Source organism: Rhamphochromis longiceps, linkage group LG1, assembly GCF_057381845.1.
Source record: "Rhamphochromis longiceps isolate RC_006_pf linkage group LG1, R_longiceps_female_GT1.1, whole genome shotgun sequence".
NCBI lineage: Eukaryota > Metazoa > Chordata > Actinopteri > Cichliformes > Cichlidae > Rhamphochromis > Rhamphochromis longiceps.
The window spans coordinates 1,208,001-1,228,000 of NC_140557.1; the positions used below are offsets into that span (position 1 = coordinate 1,208,001).

The 20,000-nt window shown below is 47.6% G+C and overlaps 1 protein-coding gene across 3 annotated transcripts in view; it reads right to left on the minus strand.

Annotated features, from left to right (window-relative positions):
* znf536 (zinc finger protein 536) overlaps positions 1-20,000 on the minus strand; it is a 204,046-nt gene that overhangs the window by 129,108 nt on the left and 54,938 nt on the right. For all 3 annotated transcript variants that reach the window (XM_085401500.1, XM_085402199.1, XM_085402670.1), the window contains one exon: positions 7,627-7,726. The gene's annotated coding sequence lies outside the window, so the exon portion shown is untranslated. The remainder of the gene's footprint in view (positions 1-7,626; positions 7,727-20,000) is intronic.

The window sequence follows — 20,000 nt, forward strand, 5'->3', positions numbered from 1 at the left end:
AGTAGAATCGCCCTCCTGGCGTGCTGAGGATCTTTTAAAACGTGCCGTTCTGTATCCGTAATATTATTTTGTAGATTATTTTAGGACATTTTTAGGTTTGATTTACGAGCTGTGGAGTTTTATACATTATTATATTTATACTTTCTTTAAAATGTTCCAGATCACAGTAATAAGGTGCAGATGTATTTACAGTAATACAGTAAAAACAAAGCAGTCCTTTGTAAATTTACAGTGGAAATTTTTACAGTGCACAGCGGGGGCCCAATCATGGGCGCGAGCGGCTCGGAGACTCAAAGTCAAGTGGATCCATTGTGTCTCCGATAGTTTCACTTAACACTAGTTAGGTGAAATCAATGGGAAGTACAGGAGGAAATGAAGGAGGCTGTTAAGACGGCTTCTTTCATATAGTGCTTCTGTCTGGGAGCGTGAAGGGCTTTGATTTCTGTTTACTTTGTACTCGGGATATCGCAAGAAATTATCCCTCCCCTTAAGAGTCCCTGATCATCCAGTAGGTGGAAATAAAGCAGACTTGTTACACGCTCCCTCTCTCCCCCTCCTGTCGTCTTTATTGCGGTGATCAGTCGAACGCTCGCCTAACACGAGCCGTCTCTGGTTTCCACCTCCCGGGTTTTTCTACTCTGCTGCCACTGCTGATGTAGCGGAGGTTATGGTGTTAAACATGGAGCTGCTAAACGTTCCCCAAGGTAATAACAGTCGGTGTATGTACGGCGCCGTGCTCGCTCTACAGCAGCGGGAACTTTGTGCCAACTGTGGAAACGCAGAGAGGGAAGAAGTGACGGGTTCAAAGCAGCTTTTAGTCGCGTCGTCTGTTTAATTATACCTGCGATTCATATTTTTAAAACACACCTGTGAGTCTCTGTCAGCTGTCAGAGCGTTTGTAACGCCGGAGGAAGATCGGGGAGGTCGATCTGGCTCGGGAACAGCGTTAACGTGGATCTGTACGGGCAGAGCACGCACCCACACCTGCCTTATGTCACCTCCTCCAGCTCATGCTCCATGATCATCCCTCTGACCGGAGAGCCAGGAGATGAAAATGGATTCAGAGCCGATGGCTGTAGGGCAGGACTGTTCAACATTTTATACATGACCTCTCCTGTTCGTCATGTGACCACAGTGTAGATTGTTTTTATCTGGATGCTAGCCTTTTATTTCTTGGGATTGCATTTACGCTTCAAAAATCATAAAAGCTGCATTAGCATGATTCCACTGAGCACAGCTTGTAATTATCGTAAACTTTACTTCTGTACAAAGATGATTTTCTGCACTGATTCAGAAACCTTTGGAGATCCTGTCGGCTCCTGTGAGGGAAGCACAGAGATGCTAACTGCGTCGTCCCGGCAGGTCTGTCTATAGGGTGGAGTTACAGCATTTTGACCTCCTCAGATTCCATCTAACAATCACCATAAAACCATAAAGCGTGCTGAAAACGACTCGGCGTCCTTTTGTGGGCTTTAGAGAAGCGTGGCTGAAACGTGCCTCTGCGAGCATCCAGAGGAGGATGACGATGATAATGAGATTATTTATCTTCAGATTTCTCCAAGTAGTTTCTGCAAAACGTTACATTATTCCACTCTTCCTTCCTCCTCTTCCTCACCCTCCATGAGAAATGTGACTTGCTTAATAATGTGGAACAACCTCTTTAAGTAGGTTTCCTTTCAATTAAGATCATCCACCAAACTAATTAACAGCCCTGTCTCAGAGAGAAAGCAGCTATATGAAGACATATGAGAAATAAAAGAAGCACAAACTCAAATCTGAGCAGGCAGCTGACGGTACACGCCTGCTGGAGTGTAATGGACGGTGTGTTGTGTAGTAAATGTCGGGCGCGGGGCTTCAGATTCATCAGGTCGCTGAAATGATTCGACTAATCGATCTTGTTGGTGACTATTGGGTCTCTGAGCTGGGCAGGGATAGCTCAGTAGGTAAAGTGGTCGCCCCATGATCGGAAGGTCGGCGGTTCGAATCCACTTAACGGCTACCCTGAGGTACCCCTGAGCAAGGTACCGTCCCTACACACTGCTCCCCGGGCGCCTGCTTAGTGGGCTGCCCACTGCTTCACTGAGTGAATGGGTCAAATGCAGAGAAAAACAAGTAATTTCCCCATGGGGATCAATAAAGTATCCATTATTATTATTATTATTATTATTAAGCGGATGATGGGTTGGCTGAGTATCTTTCACATCGCCTCTGAAACACTGGCTGCTGACAGTCTGTGTTAGGAGGTCGGAGGGATGAGAGCGAGCTTTGTCCCTGTTTGGACCTTTTCTCATTCACACAGTCAGCAGTAGAAAACAACCGAGTGTGGGGTTAAAATAAGCACACTGAGCTGAGACAGACATGCTCATCTGCCTTCTGATCAGAGCAAAGGTTTAAAAATGAAAACGGTGGAATAAAGAAGCACCAAATTCACATGAATCCAATCCCACGTTTCTGTAGGAACCCAAATCCAGGCCATGTCTAAGATTTCACAACGATTAGCAGGGAAGGATGAGCAGGGATATAGAGATGTACCAGAGCAGCATTAGCCATTAATCACCAAAGGTGGAGCGGCAGGGAGAGAGGGAGCCTTAAACACTGTCCTAGCATGACCCGGCCTGGGGCCGTGTGGTCCTCCAGGGGTCCGTCCGCCTGTCGACACTCGGCACACACAGAACATGTGCTCCGTACCAGCTCATCGTCAAAATCGTTTCTGATATTTATGATGGAGCAGAGCGCAGAGTTTACATTTCTGACAGCTGGCGTTTAACTTCCTAATACTGCGTAATGCTACCCCTCTGCTTCTTCTACAGTGTTCATTTTGGTTCACTCTGCTTCTTTGTTCTGCACATCTCATCTTTTACCTGTAGTTTCAAATCTGGTTTCAGTATCTGTGGCTTACATGGGTCCCAGACGGAAAGAAGTAAAACATGAAGGCCTTCACAGATCACCTGTTTGGAATAATCAAAATCAACAATACAAACTACAAAACAGATGACAAAGCTTCATCCTTGTGTTCTCACCTCAAGCCTCATCTCCTTAGCTGAAGTCAGGGCTCTAGCACACCAATATCACTGATATTGTTGCAATTAATTATTGTCAGCAAATCAGACATCCAAGCCTCCGGACAGCTGACAACGAGCTGGCTAAACAACAGAGCCTAACGTTATGTCAGCTAATGTTAGGCTCAGGAGTCCAAACTTTCCAGCTGAAAAACTGTTTGATTACCTTCTCAGATCATATCAAAACTTATTCACTAAGAGTCCACCACTTCAAAGACAGTTTCACTTATGCCAGCTAACAGCACCTAACAGAGGCTAACAGTAGATAACAGTAACTAACAGCACCTAACAAAGGCTAACAGTAGCTAACAGCACATAACAGAGGCTAACAGCACATAACAGAGGCTAACAGCACATAACAGAGGCTAACCGTAGCTAACAGTAGCTAACAGTACATAACAGAGGCTAACAGCCCCTAACAGAGGCTAACAGTAGATAACAGTAACTAACAGCTCCTAACAAAGGCTAACAGTAGCTAACAGCACATAACAGAGGCTAACAGCACATAACAGAGGCTAACCGTAGCTAACAGAGGCTAACAGTACATAACAGAGGCTAACAGCCCCTAACAGAGGCTAACAGTAGATAACAGTAACTAACAGCACCTAACAAAGGCTAACAGTAGCTAACAGCACATAACAGAGGCTAACAGCCCCTAACAGAGGCTAACAGCCCCTAACAGAGGCTAACAGCACCTAACAGAGGCTAACAGCACCTAACAGAGGCTAACCATAGCTAACAGAGGCTAACAGTAGCCAACAGATGCTAACAGCCCCTAATAGAGGCCAACAGTAGCTAACAGAGGCCATCAGTAGCTAATGGGGGTTAACAGCAGTTCTTACGGACAGTAAAGTTCAGGATATCATCAACACCTCAGTACGGAGGTACATCTGGTAACCACTATTTCTCTTTTGCTCTTTTAGCGGGGTGTTTCCCTGCAGCTGATTTGTAGTCACCATCTTTATGAACTTCAGCAACTATTCACGTCACAAAAAAAGCTATCATTAGCTAATGTAAAATTCTAGCTAATGCTATTATCTTTCTGAAATGGGTGTTTTTCTCCAGGTGCTCTGGGCTGATCAGAACACATGCTGGGTTCATGCTGTCCATGACATTTGTGCAGGACTAAAACCAATAAATAATAAGCACATGACTAAAAGTAAAAATACCAAACTATTCTTCAGAAACTGTGAGTGTGGCTGTGAGAGGAGGGTGCAGGGTCAGTCTCAGCCTGTCTGAGCAGATAAAAGTGGTTTTGCTCTTGTTTCCATGTGTGTGTGAGTGTGTGTGTAGCCTCATCTCACACACACAGATCACCGTGTTGGGAGGCAAAGTGAAACAGGGTGACCATAAAACCAAAATGGCCTTCACTTAGTGTTCCTGCACCCCCTCCCTCAGCCCGCTGCCTGCACCCATTCCTCTTTTTCTTTAATTTTTTTTATTTTTTTATTCTGTACTATGAATAAATTTACTCTGTCCCGGACATGAAAATGTCAAATACCTAAAATACACCTAGGCTAAATAGCATATTAATTTTTAATGCCTGCTCATCCTATGCTGCTATTCTCATATCAGGCCTGTCTGCCAACAGCTGTTGCTGGCTCTGTAGCTGGGAATTTATCATCCATCTAGCTAAAGGAGGGGACAGAGGGAGAGAATAAAAAAAGAGATGGGAGACATTGTTCGGGAGGCGAGGGGAGGGGGGAGGGACAGCTCTGTGTTTTCATGGATCCCTACCTGCATTTATATCACCCGCACCTCACAACTTTCTTCCTCTGATATACGAGTGGGATTCAATTACACTAATGCCAAACATAAATTGTTGGAGATTCGCTGCTTTTCCGCCTTTGCCGTGTGAGAAATAAGGAGCCGAGTGGTGACATTGACGCTGGAGGTAGTGACATTGGGGAGAGCGGCAGAGGGAGAGGAGATGCACTGAAGCAATGTGCCAGTGTGGGTGTTGAATGCCACCCATGTGCGTTTTTAGGTGGCATGTGGTGGATGATTATCATAGATTATCACAATCCAGATTGTTACAAGTTCTGTCTGCGCACATAGCAGCAGTGTACTGTAGCTGTGTGACTGTGTGTGTGTGTGTGTGTGTGTGTTTTGGTTTAAGACTCGGGGCCTTTGGGGATAAGGCTATGGTGAGTGAATGACGAACAGTTGGAATGTGTGTGTGTGTCTTGTTCTTTTATCCTGACAGTGGGAGAAGTAAATACCGTACAGGAAGTGGAAAAGCTCCACGCTCAGGACATTTTGCTGCTGGCACACACATGCTACACTTGGCAGAGCAGCTCAGGTGTCTGCACAGGTATATCAGGTGTTTGAACTTTTTCTTCATCTTTACTTTGGAAGCTAACCAGCGAGCGAGGTGGTCGTCATGTTAGTCAGCTGCCTCTCCTGGGAGCCTCTCGCTCGTCTTTAAGAATTCACTTTTATTTTCATAATTGCATACAAGCGCTCGCTGATACAGCAGCACGGGTCATATCTACTGACGTGTGTCAAAAGTAAAGATTTTAGACTTTTTAAAGGTTTCCCTGCATTATTAATTATCATTCTTATCAAACGTGATTAGAAAAATTATTGTTAAAAACCCTGTTGGGTGTTGGCTTCTACTGTCTCAGACTACAGTGCTGTCTGTCTGTTGTCTGTCTTTCTGTCTCTTGTCTGTCTCTTGTCTGTCTGTCTGTCTGTCTGTGGTCTGTCTGTCTGTTGTCTGTCTTTTGTCTGTCTGTCTCTGTTGTCTGTCTGTGGTCTGTCTGTGGTCTGTCTGTCAGTTGTCTGTCTGTTGTCTGTCTGTCTGTCTCTTGTCTGTCTTTGTTGTCTGTCTCTGTTGTCTGTCTGTGGTCTGTCTGTCAGTTGTCTGTCTGTCTGTCTCTGTTGTCTGTCTGTTGTCTCTCTGTCTGTCTGTCTGTCTGTCTGTTGTCTGTCTGTCTCTGTTGTCTGTCTGTCTGTTGTCTGTCTGTTGTCTGTCTGTCTCTGTTGTCTGTCTGTCTGTTGTCTGTCTGTTGTCTGTCTTTCTGTCTGTTGTCTGTCTGTCTGTCTCTTGTCTGTCTTTGTTGTCTGTCTCTGTTGTCTGTCTGTGGTCTGTCTGTCAGTTGTCTGTCTGTTGTCTGTCTGTTGTCTGTCTGTCTGTCGTCTGTCTGTTGTCTCTCTGTCTGTCTGTCTGTCTGTTGTCTGTCTGTCTCTGTTGTCTGTCTGTCTGTTGTCTGTCTGTTGTCTGTCTATTGTCTCTGTTGTCTGTCTGTCTGTCTATTGTCTGTCTTTTGTCTGTCGTCTGTCTGTCTATCTGTTGTCTGTAGTCTGTCTGTTGTCTGTTGTCTGTCTGTCTGTTGTCTGTAGTCTGTCTGTCTGTTGTCTGTTGTCTGTAGTCTGTAGTCTGTCTGTCTGTCTGTTGTCTGTCTCTCTTGTCTGTCTGTCTGTTGTCTGTCTTTCTGTCTGTTGTCTGTCTTTCTGTCTCTTGTCTGTCTGTCTGTTGTCTGTCTGTCTGTGTCTGTCTGTTGTCTGTCTCTGTTGTCTGTCTGTCTGTGGTCTGTCTGTCTGTTGTCTGTCTGTCTCTGTTGTCTGTCTGTCTGTCTCTTGTCTGTCTTTGTTGTCTGTCTGTTGTCTCTCTCTCTGTCTGTCTGTTGTCTGTCTGTTGTCTGGCTGTCTCTGTTGTCTCTCTCTCTGTCTGTCTGTTGTCTGTCTGTTGTCTGTCTGTCTCTGTTGTCTCTCTCTCTGTCTGTCTGTTGTCTGTCTGTTGTCTGTCTGTCTCTGTTGTCTCTCTCTCTGTCTGTCTGTTGTCTGTCTGTTGTCTGTCTGTCTCTGTTGTCTGTCTGTCTGTCTCTTGTCTGTCTTTGTTGTCTGTCTGTGGTCTGTCTGTGGTCTGTCTGTCTGTTGTCTGTCTGTGTCTGTCTCTTGTCTGTCTCTGTTGTCTGTCTGTCTGTGGTCTGTCTGTCTGTTGTCTGTCTGTCGTCTGTCTGTTGTCTGTCCGTCTGTGTTCTGTCTGTCTGTTGTCTCTCTGTCTGTCTGTCTGTTGTCTGTCTGTTGTCTGTCTTTCTGTCTGTTGTCTGTCTTTCTGTCTGTTGTCTGTCTGTCTGTTGTCTGTCTCTGTTGTCTGTCTGTCTCTGTTGTCTGTCTGTCTGTTGTCTGTGTGTCTGTTGTCTGTCTGTTGTCTGTGTGTCTGTCTGTTGTCTGTTGTGTGTCTGTCGTCTGTCTGTTGTCTGTCTGTCTGTTGTCTGTCTGTTGTCTGTGTGTCTGTCGTCTGTCTGTTGTCTGTGTGTCTGTTGTCTGTCTGTTGTCTGTGTGTCTGTCTGTCGTCTGTCTGTTGTGTGTCTGTTGTGTGTCTGTCTGTTGTCTGTCTGTCTGTTGTCTGTGTGTCTGTTGTCTGTCTGTCTGTTGTCTGTCTGTCTGTTGTCTGTGTGTCTGTTGTCTGTCTGTTGTCTGTCTGTCTTGCTGCTGACCCTGACTCCAGCAGGTAGACTCTGGATGTGCAGGTGGAGGGATTCACTCGTGCAGCAGTCGTGTTATTGAACCATGCGCGCGTACTTCCGTGACGGCAGAGCGTGACTGTGTGTGAACTCACCTTAATACACCACCTGCATACTGGTGTGCAATCTGTCTGTTAGGATGAAGAGGCCTCTGGCTGCCACTCCTCACTGACTACTGCTCACTGCGATGGCCACCTGCAGGGAGAAACAGAGGAGGTGATAATGAAATATAGACCTGAGGGATGAGAAGGAGCGCTGACAGCGATGTGGAGGAGGGGTCGATGTCAAGATGGAAATCTAACAAATTCAGTAAGCGCTGCTTCAGAGGTCAAGGGAACGCAGCAGAAAAAGGTTAAAGATGAAATCAAAGCTGGGGCGCTGCGGTGCCCGGAGGCGCAGCTGAAAATCTATCCCTCCAAGGCAAGGCCACCGCTGACGCGAGGCAGACAAGAAGCTAAATACTGCACGCCACTCGGGGATCTTTCATTTTCAACCGATCAATAAGTGCTTATATTTATCAGGGCCTCGGAGCAGCTGCCACGTCTGACAACCTCCACTTCATTTCTGCACTCCTTTTTTCCTGCAACAACTCCTCTTCTCCTCCTCCTCCTCCTCCTCACCCTCACACGCTAAATTGAGACCCATCGACCATGAAAAGGGGCAGAGACCCTGGATTGCCATTAACCCCCCTTGTGTCACTAGGCTGCCTAACACACACACACACACACACACACACACACACACACACACACACACACACACACACACACACACACACACACGCCCTGGAGATACAATCGTGCTCTGCCTCCCCCATCTTTGAAGAAACATGCCTTATCATTATGGCCTTGGCAGAGACACCAGCACCAGTGTCTTTTGTTTCTCAAGCTGCCCATGCCACCCAAACACACACACACACACACACACACACACACACACACACACACACACACACACACACACACACACACACCCCTCTCACTTTTCATTTCTCTACATCTGTTTTTCCCTCAAATTTACTTCAAATAAGAGCAAACGCCGGCTCTGGAACGCCTCCTATAAATCCGAGGAGCGTTACGAAGACGGGGTTTAGGGGTCTGAGTTAAAATAACTGGCTGTCTAATCATCTGCACAACAATATTTGCTGTGAGGCATTCTAAATAGATTATCGCTAGTCCATCTGTGTCATCATTGATTTATAAGGCATTAAGCTGCTCGGGGAAGAGATAGGGCCTCGCCTTCTCTGCTGTTAAAGGCGCTTCTTGTCAAAATCAGGGGCATGGCAACGGAACAACCGTGGCACCCGTCTAACCTCCCCTTTAATCGCGAGGCGAGAGGAAGTGAAAATAGGACGGGCGTATCTGTGTTTTTTCTTTTTTCTCCAAAAAGGGAAGTATGAATCCAAATTTTCAGCATCTCTTTTTGTTTGGCGATACAAAGAGACGGGAGGAGGGGAGGAAGTAGAGGGGGAAAGGAGAGAGAAACAAACACACACACACACAGAAAGAAAAAAAAACAAGGGACATCATTAACATATGAATGCTATATGCAAATGGTAGGGAGAGAGCAGATGTTGTTGCATTTAATTGACCTATATGTGAATTGTATCCAAACCTTTCAGTGTGTTTCTGGGCCCGCCGAGTACAGTTTTACTGGCTTTCGAGCACTCTGCAGACGAGCTGCGATTTTATCAGCGTTTAAACATCAAGAGGAAGACGACTGAACAGAAACCAAGGAAAACAACTTCTTCTGCTGTGTGTTTTGTGTCCCTAACAGGTGGGTGAGGGCAGAGACCGACTCCGTTTGAAGAGGCTCTGCAGATATCAGGGATTCCTTCCAGACTACCGAGTAGCCTCAGCTCAATAAGAGTCTGACCGACACACAACAAAAACTATTGATGTGATTCAAAAATCATATCATGATGACATCACAGAGCTCAGACCTGAGAGGTCAAATCTACAAATGTGTTTTTGATCAGGAGGTAAAATTAAAGAAACCGAACGTTTCAGCCACAGAGTCTCGTTTATTTATCGTTTATTCTTAAAGCTGTTCACAGGAAAATGTTTCTGTTCATCAACAAGCACACCGTTCTTCATCGCCATCGTCTTCATCACTCACTTTGTGCATTTGCAGCTGCAAACATCAATCTGACCACTCCCCCCCAACACACACACGGTTATAGACTAAATAGACTAAAGCAGGCAACAGTAGATAAAACAGTGTAAATCTGACACTGGAGCTTTATGGCTGTGGGAAGCAGACCCTCTATTGACTTTCCTCCACTGAGAGCCATAAAAACATTAATCATATTTTCCAGGAGTGGACTTACAGATATGTGCACACACGTTTACTGAAAGCTGCGTTTTTATGCTTCGTACTGTGAGGAGATGTTCCCGGGTAAGACCTGCTGTTTGGGTTTGCTGCATCATGCACAGCTTCGTTACTGTAATATTACAGATGCTGTACGCAGAATTACACACAGTGTAAATACCCAGTATGGCTGCTGCCGAACACACCACTGCGAGGCTCGTCTTTCTAAACTCTGCCTCGGAGCAGCTACATGATAGAATATATATATGATGATATTATACGCAGTGATACTTCCCTCCCACTGCGCTGGTGTCACATTTAATACCCACCAGCTTCTAAACCCAAACCTCTAAAGGCTGGATGGCTTTGGGAGACGTGACAGAGGGCATCGGTTCACGGTGGATTCAGTTATTTAGATAAACAATTAAATAAGAGATCTTTTTTTCTTTTTTACAACATTCCCACAGAAAAGAGACATTTTCCATGAATTGAGGGAAACTTTGTGTTTTATAATTGCAGCGCAGTCTGAGCCGGCACAATGTTTTCTGTAATTTTGCACTTTTATTTCTTACAGTTTAAGTCAAAGATGGTTTCCTTACTTTACTTTAAACCTCGTTACACTGGCAGGAGGGGCTTTCACCGGTCCGGCCCACCTAAAACCAAAGTGGGCCATATGTGGCCCACGATGTCTCAGATCAATCCTGTCCTCGCAGGACGCTCACGCTGGCTTCCTGTCTGCAGCAATGAACGCCATCAAACAGGTCGGCCACGCTTCTATTCGTGGCGAGAAGTTTCACTGGTTACTAGCACGTTTGGCTGCGCTGGCTGTAGATGGGAGCTGAGTGAAAGAAATGACCAAGGAGCCCGTTCTGCCCTGTGACGGGGCTCAGACCACCGAGGCCTCTGCCTGCATGAATTACCGGCAGAGGCTCAGCGGTATCCAGTGACGAGCCAGGTGGAAACTCGAGCAGAGCGAGGAGGTGAGGGAGAGTCACGCCTTCCACACGGAGACGTCTGCCTGGGCGAGCCATGAAAAACACACATGCTATTTTCATCTGCGGCCTCCACCTTTCTTTTATTTTTCTATTTCCCTGCTCCTGCCTCCCTTTCTTCCCCTCTTGCACCAGCAGCCCCTCCCACTCTCCAAGCACACACACACAAATTCTTTGGAATGTCATTAAATTGCATTAAATAGCCTTTTGTCCAGGGGCAAGGACCACCCGATATATGATAATACATTAAGGCCCCAGTGCAGCAGCCACTGAGCCGAGACCATCTTAAGAACATGCACGTTGTGTGTGTGTGTGTGTGTGTGTGTGTGTGTGTGTGTGTGTGTGTGTGTGTGTGTGCGTGCCATGCTAAAGAGCGGACGGCAGCGTGTGGAGGAGAAAAAAGGTGGAGCAGGGAGGATGGAGGGAGAGGAGGTGGCTGGCTGCGCATGTGGCTCTCTAACAACTGTGACACATACTAATAGAAACATACCTAATAAATTACAAGCTTTCAGAGGCTGGCAAGCTGACATTTTCTCTGTGCGCGGGACAATTTCATATCTGCGGCGCAAAGTCGAGAGCCCGCTGGACCTAATTGCATCACACAGAGATGCCAGAGGATTAGCATAAAAATTAACACTTAAATTTCAGCTTATTGTCAAGCCGACTCCTGCACCGGCTGCCTCACAACAATCAATTCCTCTTAGAAATCTGATTAGATTCCATGACGCTTATTATCCCAGTCATGTCTGCATGCCCCACTTACTACACCGCTGGCATAGCAGAGCACGGCTGCCACCGGTGCCCGCACCATTTGTTTAAATGGAGTTAATTAGAGAATAAATCTAAAGGTGTGGCATTTCTTTGACACGCGATGCTTCATTCTCTGTCTGCTCGCCCGTTTCACGTCTTCGGTCGGTCCGCCCAAACTCCTCCAGTTCCTCGCCACGGCGGATGGTCAAACAGGAAGTGCGAGCAGTTATTGTTCACAGTTTCCCTCCCTTTCTAAAGAAGAATGAGCTCAGAATGGACGTATTTACATTACAATCTCGCTGATTTGCCTTATTTATAAATGCCACCGTGGTTTTCTCATCATTTCCACCCCCCACACCCCCCGACTCCACTCCAAATGAACTTCACATTTTTTTAATGTTTACAGCAGCGGAGGAAAATTTTTTAAAAAAAAATTCTCATCTCATGAAGCTGTCGCAATGAAATATTTGTCAATATCCCTTTCTGTTGAAGCACATTGCACAAGTATGCACTAAAAGCAGCGCGCACATTGGGTGGCTTTGCAAAGACTCTTGATTGTTTAGACAAATGGCATTTCATCGCATCCAGATGTCTTTAAGCTGTGCTCAACCGCCATCGCTGCTCCGCGAGGCGCAGGCTGGATGTATACAAACATCTCCTCATAACTGCATTCCTCATCTGGGCCTGCGAGCGTCACGGCCTCGTCACCGGGCGCAGCTAGCATTTCATATTTCTGGTTTTTAAGGCCGTCTTCACTCAGGCCAGCGACAGAGGGGAGCGGGGTGCGCCCCGGCCGGGTCGGGCCTTATAACACGACGGCGCTACAAAGGGCCCGAATAAAGACGCCCACAGGGCTGAGAGAGGGAGCGAGGGGAGAGGGAGAAGGAACAAATCGTCTGATGTTCTAAGTGGATAACAACAGCTCCTGCTATGCAGCGGCGGAGGCGCAGAATAATTTAAACCAGCTCCCCGGCCGCCCCCCCTCCTCTCCTGGCCACCGCTCTATTCTTATGTTAACACGGCTAAAGCGGAGTGGGCCACCCAGCAGCACGGAGCAGAAACTTAAGTCCACACTTGAGGAAAAATAATCTCGCTGGCTCTCTGCGAGCACTGAAACTTCCACACGGAGCCGCGGCGCTCCGGACGGGAAGGCCGAGCACGCCCGTGCATTGAGAGCGTATTGCTTTCCAGGCCTGGAAGAATAATAAACGCGCCGCTTAACTCGGCTGTTTTGCCTCTCGGTTAATGCCAGGCGGCGGCGGCGGGGAGCGAGCTGGGGGGGTTCGTAAGTCTGTAAATGCAGAATAAACACGCTCTCTTTGTTGATCGTGGAGCTGCGTTGTGCTTTTTCTTTCTCGTCTTTGTCTGACGAGCTCGCTCCCTCCTCGAGCCGCCGTCGTGTTTGGTCTCCAAACAGCACATGTGAGGTGCACACCTCGCTGATATTTTATAGGTTCAAATCCCCGGGAATGGGAGGGGGGTGCTCATATTTTATACTGGCGGTTTATTTTAACGGGGGCTTGTAATTAACGCAGCATGTCCTCTATCTCCCAGTCATCTATGCCAAGGCCTTTATTTAAACAACTTTATTGTGAAATGTTTGCGTTCTCAGCGTTCGGCCGGGGCCCACACACAGAATATTATTTCATACTTCAAGGAGAGGGTAGGGGCTGGCGGAGGGGGGCTTGGAAGAGTTTACGCTCTGAGCAGTTATTGTTTTTGATTACAGCGAGACTCTTTTTAAAAAGGATCGGGCCCAGGGACCGAAGATGTGAGAAGCTGAGGGAGAACCTGTTTACAGAAGGAGTGTGCGAACCTGAAGCTGTGCTCGGGCCAAATGTACAATCTCAGCATGATTTATGGGAGTAAGATCAGAGTATTTATGTCCCGACGAGAGCACTTGTTTAATGCCACTGCTCGGGGGCTTCTTCCTGGAGAGCCTGTTTGTGTTCTTGTGGGGTTTAATGGAATCTGATGGGGAGATCGAGTGTTTACGTTTGGCCAAAATGACCCAGAGTTAGCACATCTACACATTTCTTACAGATCAGACCGGGAGATGCCGAGACCCGCGTGCGTCAGTATTGTAGGCCGTACAGAAAAAATGGCCGTCGTCACCGTGACGTCACCGCATCGGTTAACTGGTGGCTCTCTTCCACAGGGCGTCTTTTGTCCCAGGGAGGCCTGCAGGAACGAGTAGCCCGAACGCCTTCGTTCCCCTCCAGACGCCCAGGGTGGAGCCGTTCGCTCCTCCACAGCTTTCAAAACACGCCTCTTACGTCTAAATTCAGCCCTCCGCTCTTTGGAAACGTGGGTTTTGGCCGTGCGGCTCGAGTCCGTGCTTACCTTCTCGTGCACGTTTTATTTAAAGTGTTGCTCTTAAAAAAACAAACCTTAAAAGTGCATTAAGGCCCGTTCAGGTTCCATAATGGGTTTTAAAGTGAGAATGAAACCCATGTGATAACATACATTAAACACACAACAGTCTGGCTGAGCGTTAAAATATTTCTGATTCAATTCTTTGACCTTCATAAAACACTCACAGCAGATATTCTATTCATATCATCTAATAATAGAGCATCCATGCCTATAATACAATATCGTGCAGGCCTTGCAGTGCCAGTGCATTAGCATGCCTGCTGGCCAGCAGATCAGATGGATCACAGATTGCCTTGGGGATGCTAAGTTTAGTGTCTTCTGCTTTTAGCACGGCGAGGAGATTGACAGGAAAAACCTGCGAGAGAGAACGATTCACGACAAAGGTGGCGAGCGAGGAAAGCTGCTCGGCTGCTGCCTGCTGAGCCGCCGCCGAACACTCGGGCAAGTGGATTTCAAGAGAGAGTCGGAGCAACTGATGCTGTGGGCACCGCTGCGTGCGAAGACTTTGCACCGCGGCCGGCTCCACGCACACACTCGAGGACTGAAGGCTGAGAGACCCACTTCACTCGTCACACCTTAACCTTATTTCATCAGGCCAACGTGTCCGGCTTCGGGCTCGGAGCGGTGGTTGCTCGCTCACAGACTGCAGAGGTTACTCATGACTGTGTCATGACTTTGACTTTATTTGCATAAACAAGAAGAAAGATGGAGATGAAGAATGATCTGAGAACCTGTATCCTGCTGTCACGTGGAAAACATGTGCAGCTAAAGTGCTTCTGTTTCATGATCTTCCTCCCCCACCTCCTCCTCCCCTCCCCCACACAGAGAGGAGAGCCTATAAGGGGATAAAGTGAGATGTAGACACTTCTTTAGCCCAGCGGAGGCCAAACAGATCGAAGGCGGCGAGCACCTGGCTGCTGTCCTCTGCCTCCTTTTCCTTACCACCTTTCCTTCTCCTGTTCACTTACACTCATCGTCTCTGTTTCATTTCAAACGCGCACCTTTTTTGACCAAATCAAGCACTCGTCTGGCTGCGTGTGGATAAAAACAACCACAAAAGCTCACATAAATCCAGATTTTCTACCGCTGCGCTCTAAAACAAACAGCACAGAAGGAAAAGTGCTGCGCTGCAGAAAAATGATCTGTTTTTTAAAGTTGCGCTGCTTCACCGACTGTTTAAAGGCACAACTTGCACACAAACACGTTCCCGAGAGCTCTCGAGCCCCTCGAGCCGGGGCGGTGGCCGCTCGCCGGAGATCCATCGATCCTACCTGGATCCGCCAAACTCTCCACCATGTCATTCAAACCCTTTCAATTTTTAATCACCAGCTCAGAACCTGCACTGTCTAACACACACAGAGTGGCTGGTACACAAGTCCACACTCTTACCACCCACAGTACTTCAAACACTCTTATCCCTCCACACACACACACACACACACACACACACACACACACACACACACACACACACACACACACACACACACACACACACACTCTAAAGACAGATGCATGTAGGCAGGTTTCTGCAGACAATTCAAACACAGAGCCTGTTCTCCCAATGCCAGCTGACAAATAACATTAAATCAATGTGCACACTGAGCGTGTGCGTGCGTGCGTGCGTGCGTGCGTGCGTGCGTGCGACATTAAGCCGTGTGTTATCACCTGGCCCCCGTCTTGTGCCCAGACTGTAGCCAGTTTTGACCTTGAGCGCCGCCATATTCATTACATCATTAAGTTACCTCTTCATTAACTTTTCATTGTTTATGGAGGAGGCTTTGGGAGGCAGGGTGGATGTGGGGTGAGGCGAGATGGATGGAGGGGGGTCTGATCCACAGCCCGGTTATCGGGGCCCTGCTCTTCCCTGACTTTGTGGCTGATTATTGGAGCAGGAAGAATGTGCAGCGCAGACCTCCGGTGATGAAGCCGACAACTGAAATTCCTGCTGCCTCTTTGTATTTATGTATTTTTCAGCAAACTGAGAAGATGCTGCTCTTCCACATTATCCAGGGCGGCAGAGAAGCCACCTCCTCCAGCTCATCCGGGGGAACCCTGAGACCTTCCCGGCTCACCCAGAGATGTCTCATGTGTCCTGGTTCTGACTCGGGGTCTCCCCCCAGTGGGACATGCATCCTAGTCAGATGCCCAAACCACCCAAACCGCCTCCTTTCGATGAGGAGGTGCAGCGCCTCGACTCCGAGCCTTTCTGGATGACCGACCTCCTCTCGAGGGACAGAGTCTCAGACGCACCTGTGATTAACGCACTGTCGATCCGAGGTCATCATGTGTCAGGGTTACTGTCTTTTAATCCAAACTACCGTCTTCAGGAGGCGTTAGTGCTTAAACCTGGTAAGTCATGGTTGAGAACCATGGTGACAGGTAACACACCTGGGGCTCAGCAGGTAGAGCTGCTAAGCAGAAGCCTGGTGTTTCGATCCCTGGCTGCTCCAGCCTGCGTGCCAGACACCGAACTCTGGACGTGTTCATCGAGCGCGAACGTGTGAACGAGGCGCGAAGCCCTTTGAGTAGAAAAGCGGTACGACTGACGGTGAGATCTGATCAGTCCGATACATACGACTGGAGTAAGAACAGGCCCTCAGATATGAGCGGTCTCCACAGTGATTGTGTGCGATCTCGTACATCATCCATCCTGTATCTGAGCTCTGAGCATATTTGCGAGGGCTGGCCTCGTAGCCACCAGGCACTGTTGTGCTTCCACACCACTCGAGCTTTCTGTCATTAGCGATGCATCGCCCCGACAGCACACACAGATTGTGTTTAAAAAAAAAACTGTCCTTGCCAGCCGCCATCTACCATTGCAGGCCAATTATAAATGGCAACTCACTATACAGCACGCTCACACACTCCCCCTCTCACTTCCTCTGTTTAGCAGTGGTGTCTGGCCAGACTCCACTGCTTCTCTTCAATGACGGGGCTCGATGTCCCCTCGTGTTACAAGCTGCTGAACGCTTGTTAGTTCGCACTTTTTCACAGAGAGCTGGGGGGGGGATTTACACCCAGAGCTTTTTCCAGATGTAAAGGAGGTGGGGCTCGGATTTCACCTGAGCCAAGCTCACGCCGACATTTCAAACGTGAACGCTGATGGAGTCCCACATTTAAGCATTTACTTAGTGTCACACTCCCAGGGTCATCTGCACCAAAGAACACACAGCCTTCAAGTCATCTAAAAGAAAAACACGCTCATTTTTACTGTACATAAAACCAGTGAAACACTCTGGATACGAAGCGAGCTCTGAAGATCGTCCGCCAATTACTGAGAAAATGAGGGAGGAGGGTTAAAAACTCTCTGCAGACATCTGAACTCAACTTTAGAGAGAGCGAGTTCTGCACAAAAGGCAGATTAGTGGAAAAAACAGGAAGCGCGCTTCACTCGGCGAGTCCGCGAGCTCTTCCTGCTGCAGCCTAAAAACATGCAGCCACCTTCAGGAGAGCGTCAATGAAAGCCCGTGAAGAAGCAGCGACGCCACTGCTCTTCAGCCACAAATCTACAGTAGATCCTCGCCGTGTTCCTCTAGCAGGCTGACCGCCCCCTCCCTGGCGAACGACCCGCGGATGAAGTCGTTATTACGATCGTTAAACCGAAGAACCTCGGCACCTAATAAGGTCGCAGGTGTCGTCACCTTTAAACGAGCCGGCGCATCACACTAGCCTTTAACAAGTTTCACATTCAGTAAAAGCGGAGCCCACTCTCTGTGCACCGTTTCATTGTTTTCATTTGGGTTTTCATCCTTTTGAAAACACAGTGATGTTTTTGTGGACATTTATATCATGTTTAGTAAAAAATGTGTGAAAAGTTGATTTTGTTCCAAATAAAAGTAGCATTCAGTCAGTGCACATGCATTCATGTCGTTACTGTAACCTTATCGTTCCCTGTGAGCTGCAACACTTCAACCGTAGCTGCCTCCAGTGTGTGAATGTGAGAGTGAATGAATAGTGGCATTGTAAAGCGCTATATAAATCCAATCCATTATCATTATCTGCTGACATTGGAGGAGAGGTCAGAGGTCATATGTGATATGATATTTCTTTCTATATGTTGACAACACGCAGGACACGTGTAAGAGCGACCAAACAGAAGCTGCTTGTTGGAGGAAAGAAGCCGGAAGCTGTTCTCCCATTGGCTCATTGGCTCATCCCTCCTCCCCGCCACGCTCTCTCTGTCTCACCTGTGTTCCAATCAAATTACCTGGAAATGGTGTCTTATAACCGGGTACCATCTCTGAGACTCTGTGACTTGCAACTGAAATTAAACAAACAGCTTAGAAGCGATTAGGAAACTTCCTCTGCGAGCCAGATGTTTGCGGTAAATGGCGGCGCAGCACCGGAGCGTGACGCAGAGGAAAACACGAGCCCTTGTTCTCTACTCCACCGGAGCCGCAGGTACGAAGCGACTCGAATGCTGTTTTAGGCTCTGACTATTAGGAAAGTGGAAGATTGCATCAGCAATGCGTGCGTGCATGCATACCACACACAGTCTCTGATGATTTTATCTTGCAGGTCTTGTTTTCCAGCAAAGTGAGCTGCACTTTTCAAAAAACTGTGTGCAAATACAGCAGGTCACTCGTTCTTCTTCTGGTTTATAGAGTCAGCAAATAAGTGGAAACCACAACTGAAAGGACAGATAAGCAAAAAAAAGTTCCTCTGTTTACTTTCATTTTCCCTCGCCTTTAAATCGTTTTTATCTCCTTCTGTTGTCTTCTACAAGATTACATTTATCTCTGTGTGCGAGACCTGGTTCGCTTACAGTCAGGGTTTACGTGATCTGAAACGACAGCTTATCGGCGGCAGCAATCGAACACACGCAAAGCTCTCATAATGATGATGAAAATATTACATCTCTCCATCAAATACAGGGAAAAGTCGTACACTGGGCCAACCTGACCGTAGAAAAGCTCTCACTAAATTTAGCAGCTCGTTGGAATTAAACCTTTTTAAATGAACTTTGGAAACTTGGAAAACCGAGTTTAATATTCAAAACAACTTGTTTTAATCATTTTATTCATTCAGGAGAAAATAAAGTGAAACCCTGTGAAGCACACGTCTGATCTCTGATCGCGGCTACAGTCTGAGGCTCTGTTTCTCTTACCTCTTGTAACGCGATATAATAATCGTAATAATCATTCTTTGACATTCTTATTTGAGTCTCTCATGGAGGCGAACCTGCGCGTTTACAGGTCAGCCTCCATCACCTGAACCCTCACCTGTCACACCTGTGACTGGAAGAACTAAACTGTGGACAGAAGCAGCGATATCTCCGAGCCAGCTCAGACGGCTGGAGAGAGCGGTCAGGGCGTGAGCAGCCCGGAGGAGACATCCTCCAACTCCTCTGAGAACACCTCAGCATCCTCTCCAGGAGGAACATCTGGAACACCCCGGTTCTGTCACCAACATCAAACCTAAAGTTCTACTTTAAAGACACAGCGATCCCAACAAGAACCGACTGAGTTCAGGACTCTTCGTAAACGCTAAACGAATCACCGTAAAGTCGTGCACAGAGCTGTTCACAGAGGCGCTTCAGCAGAGATCTGAGCTGCGTCTGTCTGACAGCTAACATCCAACCTGTTCTCTTCTCCGTCACAGAGCCTGTCGTGTCTGCCTCAAAGCACTACTGTCAAGCTGACGTGTGATTAAGACACTTTAACCTCCTTCCTCGTGTAGCCTCGTGGCTGTCTCCGCACAGTTCATGTTGAACATGTCTGGGCTGTTGGGATGTTGGGACTGGGATGTACGATTTATTCTCCGCTCTGCAGGTCCGTGTGAGAGTGAAAGGTCAATGGTCATTTTGCCTGTGATCAACAACCTGATCCAGAACAGCGATGAACCTTTTTGGTTTCAGGTTTTGGGTAAAAAGCAAAGTCTTTGATTTACCAGTCGATCCACGCCTCCCCCCTCAGCTCTGGGTACTGACCGAAAGAATGAGGGTGCAGATACAAGCGGCATAAATGAGTTTCCCTCAAGACGGGGCGGGGCGGGGGCTTGGAGTCGAGCCGCTGCTGCTCCACATCAAAAGGAGGCGG